Below are 6,337 nucleotides of genomic sequence, written 5' to 3'. Positions count from 1 at the left end.
GGCTCAGAAGCACAGAGAGGAAGCTTACCTACTCTCATTGGGGGGTGTTAACTCTTCCTTCTCACTGCCGTGGCACACGGTATGCCATATTATCCATGTTCCATGGTGTGAGGGGAACACCAGGCGCTGGGCTGCAGGAAACACCAGAACAGAGCTGGAAACTGAGAACAACAGCAGCAAATTGCTCAAAGGGAGCACAGAGCAGCCAAGGCAGAGTCCTGGGCAGTGCTGAGAACTGAGCATCCCCAGCCCCATGCCCCAGTAGAACTGGGGGAGCAGCCATTAGGACTCTTAAGCAAAGTGTCTGGTCAGACGTGTTATCTGACGGAAGTGAATAGGGACCGGTTCAATCTTGAAGTAGAGCTTTTTTTCAGAGAAGAGAGAATTAACACCCCAAGAATGTCTTCTGGCTCATCTGCAGAGCCAGTCACTGGAGCTCAGTGTTCCCCTCTGCCCAGGTGCTCATCCACATTTCTGGGACCTGGGATATCCTCTCTTCTCTTTCAGAGGCACTTGAAATGTGAGTTCAGCTGGGGTCAACCTTGTATTCCTTCAAGTGCGTTTGGGCAGGAGGGATAATGCAGAAAATATTCCTAGTGTGTGCGTGCTATGAGGGTAATAACTGAGTCTGCGATATGGGGCACATACAGGGTGTGACAGCGTCCCTATCTCTCCTTTACATATGCTGTCCTTTACCAAATGAGGAAAGAGACACCAGAGCGCAGATACAAGTAAGGTCAGTGATTTCCAGGTGCCTGATGGCCTGGTGGACAGGAACCTGGAATGGAGGCACAGCAGGTTATGCAGACAAGAAAGGAGAACGAGGCCCTCACTGCACTGTGGCACCCCCGTTCCATCCATCCATCTGTCCATCGGCTCACTGGAGAGTGCCATAGAACTGAGGGTTGCAGGTGCCAGTGGATGGCCAGGCCGACAACCGTGGGGGTGTGTAGTGGATGCAAACATGTTTTTGTTTTGATCTCAAGTGTGGGATGTGAAACAGACTTGTGAGAGAGCACGTGATGTTTGTCTACTAGAAGAGGAACTGTTACCTCTTGTGGAGGCATGGTCTGTGCAAACTGATAAACATCCCAGTACAGACTCTGAGTCCAAAACAAGAGGCGGGGCTTTTGGGTTTTGGCATTGCTTTCCGTCGTTTGGTTGTTCATCGCTCTGCTTAAGATGCTCCTAGAAAGAAATGCTCTGGAGAACTTCGAGATTCTGGGTTCTGGCTGCAGCGAAGTCACCTTTGCTGACTTGCTGGTTTGCTGTTTAACGGGTCCGCTGGAACCCTGACTTGACAAACAGTGGAATCACTCCAAGGAACTGAGTCTAAAAAGGTCTACTTGTTCCCGTTAGCCTCTTTTCTCTCCTATCTAAGGTAGGTGGGTTGGAAGGGAGGTATAAGCATTAAGTAGGTTTGAAAAAGTTCAAAGCCTACAGGAGTGATTTGTGGAAACTGAGGAGTGATGATGGCGCCGCCTGGCTGACTTCTTTGCATCATGGATGAAACACACAGCATGGTGACAGTTTTTTTTCCAGACCCACAAGTGCTAGAACCAAAAAACCTGCCTTGCAGTTGGCAGAGGCAGGGTGCAAAGACTCTGGATTCTGTGCCCCCGACGAGCCTTCTCTTTTTAGGTTTCTTGAGCAGATTTCTAGGTCCAATGTCACGTGCCCCGCAGGAAAGCACCTTTGTAAAGCATAGTGCGGTGCTGTACAACCAGAAGGCTCCATTTTCCTGTCTGACAGAGTGTTAAGGCTCGGGTTATCTGCTGAAGAGAGACTCCAAGGCAGTATGCAAAAACTGCCTTGCAAAAACAAAGTGTTTTTAAAGATTTTATTTATTTATTTTACGTACATGAGTGTTCAATCTGCATGTGCACTGCATGCCAGAAGAGGGCTTTTTTTTTTAGAGGTTATAGATGGTTGTGAGCCACCATGTGGTTGCTGGGAATTGAACTCAGGACCTCTGGAAAAACAGTCGGTGCTGTTAACCACTGAGCTATCTCTCCAGCCCCACAAAGTGTTTTTATTCTAGCATGCTAGGGTCGCCTCTCTCCCCTAGAGGGTGACCCCCAAAATGAGCACGCAGGCTCAATTTATAGACAGAATTGAGTCAGAGTGTACGAGGGGAATCAGGACTAGCTGGTTGGTTGGTTGTCGGGGACTTTTGAATCACTGAAGTTTTGGCTCTTACTCAGGAGTTGCCCTTTAATTTGATTGGGTGGGGCCAGCTGTGTTCTTTACCAAGGCCATGAAGTCATAAAAACATGGTATCTAGTCATTTTGTTCTATAGGCTGATTAGCTGTCTCACTATATAGCTCTGGCTGGCCTGGAACTAGCTATGTAGGCCAGGCTGGCCTTGAACACATACAGATTCACTTCTATTGCCTAAGAATATAACGCAGATGTTTCATGGAGTGGCGGGCCGATGGTCACCACGTAGCTGACTTACTACCCTTTGAAGACTATTGTTAGTCACGATGCAGTGTTCCCCACCCTTCACAAAGTTCCCTGCCACATGTTGGTTCCCCCCACTGTCGAGTCTACGGTGCAGCTTAGCTAGAGCAGGCCCTCTTACAGGACAAGTCATTAGCCCCCTGTTTCGGAACATCCCTTGCTGTACAAGTCAGCTCAGTTCTCCTTTGAAGGAAACCCTTCTGACTTGGGGTCCAGTCAGTCCACGGCTGGCATGGCAGGGTATCAGGGAGCCCTCAAGCAGCTGAGAGAGCTGTGAACGGAAGCTTTCATACTCACGGAGCAAACATGGCTTACCCAGGCACTGTGAAATCAAACACACACCATCCTGCTGTTCATTTGGCCTCACATTCCTTCACGGAAAACAAGCGAGGAGTTGTGTTCTATTTTTTAACATTCATGGGAACAAAAACTAAGAGAGTGACTTCTGCATATCAATTTTTGTTGTTGTTGTTGTTGTTGTTACTTATTTGTTTTTGTTTTTGTTTTTTCAAGACAGGGTCTCTCTGTGTACCGTTGGCTGTCTTGGACTTGCTTTGTAGACCAGGCTGGCCTCGAACTCACAGCAATTCGCCTGCCTCTGCCTCTCGAGTGCTGGGATTATAGGTGTGCACCACCATGCCTGTCCGTCTTCGTCTTCTTCTACTTCTTCTTCTTCTTCTTCTTCTTCTTCTTCTTCTTATTATTATTATTATTATTATTTGAAGGAGAGGTAAACCTGTTTTTTAGGATTCCAAGTGTGGGATTGGAATGGTCTCGTGAGAGAACAGGTGAGGTTAATTCACTAGAAGAGCAACCACCTCGTGCAGGAGCTTAATTGTTGCCAGCTGAAAAGATCCCATGAACAGACTCTGGGAGGAGATATATAAATGAGCCAGAACTGGAGGCGGGGCTTTTTGGAGACTTGGGATAGTTTTGGCTGTTCATCGCTGCACTTAGAGACGCTCCTAGAGAGAACCACTTGAGGGAAGGCTTCGGGGCTCCGGCTCCTGCTGAGGTTCTGGGTTCTGGTTACTCTAGGTTCCAGCAGAAGAAATCCTGCTGCTTGTGCCTGGAGAATCATTCCTTGGAACTGATATCCTTACAGTTTTGTTATTGTGTCCATTAATCCTCATTTCTTATTGTTTTGGTTAGTTGGGTTATAAGTGACGTATGCTCAGTCACTAAGTTGTTAATAAAATATATTGGCTAAGAAAATTGAGCATACAATTATTATTTATTATAAGATGTTTCTAAGACAGTCTTATGCAGCCCAAGCTAGCCTTGTATTCACTATGTAGTCAAGCATGTCCTTGAACTTCTGATCCTTCTGCCTTCACTTCCTAAACGCTAGGATTAAAGGCCATTACATTGGGCTTATGCATCGACAATGGGGATGCAACACAGGGCCTCCAGTGTGTTAGGCAAGCCCAGATTCCAGGGGGACATGACGCCCTCTGCCGGCCTCCATAGGGACTGCATGCACATGCTGCACAGACATAGATGCAGGCAAAACACCCCTACAAACAAAATAATAAATTTTAATTAAAAAAAAATGTGTTCAGGTGGGGCTGACAACTTGGAGCAGTGTTTAAAGGCATTTTCGTCACATCTGATCTGTTAGTTACTTCTCTATGGCTCTGACAAAACACCACAACCAAAGCAACCTATAGAAGGAGAGGGGGTTGATTTAGACTTACAGCTCCAGATGAACAGGAGTCCACATGGCGTGTGGGCAGGAGCAGAGGCTGAGGGTGCACATCTCAAAAGTCAAGCAGGAGGCAGAGAGAGCCGAAGGGAAATAGTGGGAGTATTTTACTTTCCACACCCCACCCCCAATGACATACTTCCTCCAGCAAGGCCACACCTCCTAAACTGCTCAAAGGATGCCACTAACTGGGCACATTTAAATGCCTGAACAGTTAACACATTTAAATGCCTGAAACTTGGGAGGAGGGGGCTTGTATTCAAGCCACCACACCTGTCAACCGGATTTTGATTCCAGACCAACATGATGGGTGGCGAGAACCAACTTGCTTCAGCTGTGGGCTGACCTCCACTCACAGGCTGGCCTTGAACTTGAACAGAGATCCACCTGCCTCTGCCTCCCGAGTGCTGGGAACAAAGGCGTGCGCCACCACTCCCTTTCTAATCAAAGAGCTAGGACCCGTGAGCCCAGTGCTAAGAAGCCCAAGGTTGAGGCTAGCCTGGGCTGCATAATGAGGTGTCGGCTCAAAATTCAACAATAAAAACCCTCTTATAAACAGCAAAAAGAAACACAACACTATAAATATAGATATGAACTGGCAATTTATGAAAATGCTCTTTGATCAGTCCCAAATTGGGGGTGGGGAGAGACTCTAAGTTCAAGATGATACATCAAACCCCTGCATTTCCTTCTCTCCCCTCAATGTTCTAGAACACTCCGGAGACCCTTGCTCTAGAGTTCTAGAGGTGAATTGGGTCCCACCCATTAGATAACCACTTCTCTGGAATGCGTCCATCCCGGAGTAGGGCTTACCTGGGAAGTGGGCGGGGAGAGGAGCCCGGCTGGAGCCTGCCTGAGCCATGGGACTGGGCGACGGTTGTAGTTTTCCACTGGCCCCTCTCTTTCCTCACAGGACCTCTCACCTGGCTGTTCTTGCAAGGCAGAAGGTTCTCTGAGTGATTTGGCCGGCTAACAGTTGAGGTAGCTTTAGGTTTGGGTGCAGGACAGGCAGTGTGCTAGGCAACTCGCACCGAACACTGGGCTCAGGGAAGAGCGCCGTCTCTGCCAGGGCAGCGCCCACTTACGCCCCACTTCCTCCATCGGGAAGCCTCCGACCCCAGACCGGAAGGAACCCTTCCACATCATATCCTCTTACCCCTCCCTAATCCAAGGGTAGCTCCCTTCAAATCCCTGTATTCCACAGTGAAGGGGGTGTGGGGGGGGGCGGGAGGAGAGGGGGACAGGGGGAAAAAAAAAAGAAAGAAAAAAGGAAAATACCTGAAGTAAATAAATGTCCACACGCTTTAAGTGTGAACTCTGGGTAATGACATGCCAATAGCTCTTTCTACTGGGCTACAATCTGCCGCGAGTGCAATTTCACTGTTTGGGCACGAAGTCCCAGTCGGTGTTCCTTTGAACCTGAGCCTCCTTTGAAGATGTTCGCTACCAGGCGTGTTCTAGCCCAGTGGTTCTCAGCCTTCCTAAGGCTGCAACCCTTTAACACAGTTCCTCATCTTGTGCTGGTGACCCCCCAACCATAAATTTATTTAATTGTTACTTTATAACTGTAATTTTGCTACTCTTATGAATCGTAATGTAAGTATCTAATACGTGACGCCGTGTGGGTTAAAACCACCATTCTAAGACAATCATCTGTAACTCCAGTCCTAGGGGACCCAGTGTCCTCATCTGGCCTCTAAGGGCACCAGGAAGGCATGCGGTACACATACATACACGCAGGCAAAACACTATACACATAAAACAAAATTTAAATGTAAGAAAAGACGCACACGTATTTGTTAATAATTCAAGATAATACTGTACACTACTTAAGGGTGTAAAAATTAGGAAGCAAATCTAAAAATTCTTTCTGAGCCGGGTGTTGTGGTGCACGCCTTTAATCCCAGCACTCGGGAGGCAGAGGCAGGCGGATCGCTGTGAGTTCGAGGCCAGCCTGGTCTACAAAGCGGGTCCAGGACAACCAAGGCTACACAGAGAAACCCTGTCTCGAAAAACCAAAATAAATAAATAAATAAATAAAATAAAATAAAATAAAATTCCTTCTGGAAGCCTGACCCTTTTTTTGTCCTGTGTGAAATTTAGGCAGTCACAGGGTTGTTTTGGTCACTCTCGGTAAGTATGAGCAACCGTGTGCATGCTCCAGACCT

The 6,337-nt window shown here is 47.6% G+C and overlaps 1 long non-coding RNA gene across 1 annotated transcript; it reads right to left on the bottom strand.

The window, feature by feature from the left end:
* Window positions 1–3,982: 3,982 nt before the first annotated feature.
* Window positions 3,983–5,260, bottom strand: LOC311588378. Its single transcript, XR_014776181.1, has 2 exons — window positions 4,983–5,260; window positions 3,983–4,128 (listed from the first exon to the last, which is right to left on the bottom strand). It is a non-coding gene; the product is annotated as an uncharacterized lncRNA (long non-coding RNA).
* Between the last annotated feature and the right edge of the window lie 1,077 nt (window positions 5,261–6,337).

The sequence above is a fragment of the Acomys minous genome, assembly GCF_964271855.1.
Source record: "Acomys minous genome assembly, chromosome: 17".
NCBI lineage: Eukaryota > Metazoa > Chordata > Mammalia > Rodentia > Muridae > Acomys > Acomys minous.
The sequence above is the reverse complement of the archived record's forward strand: the minus strand, read 5'-3'. Positions and strand labels throughout refer to the sequence as shown.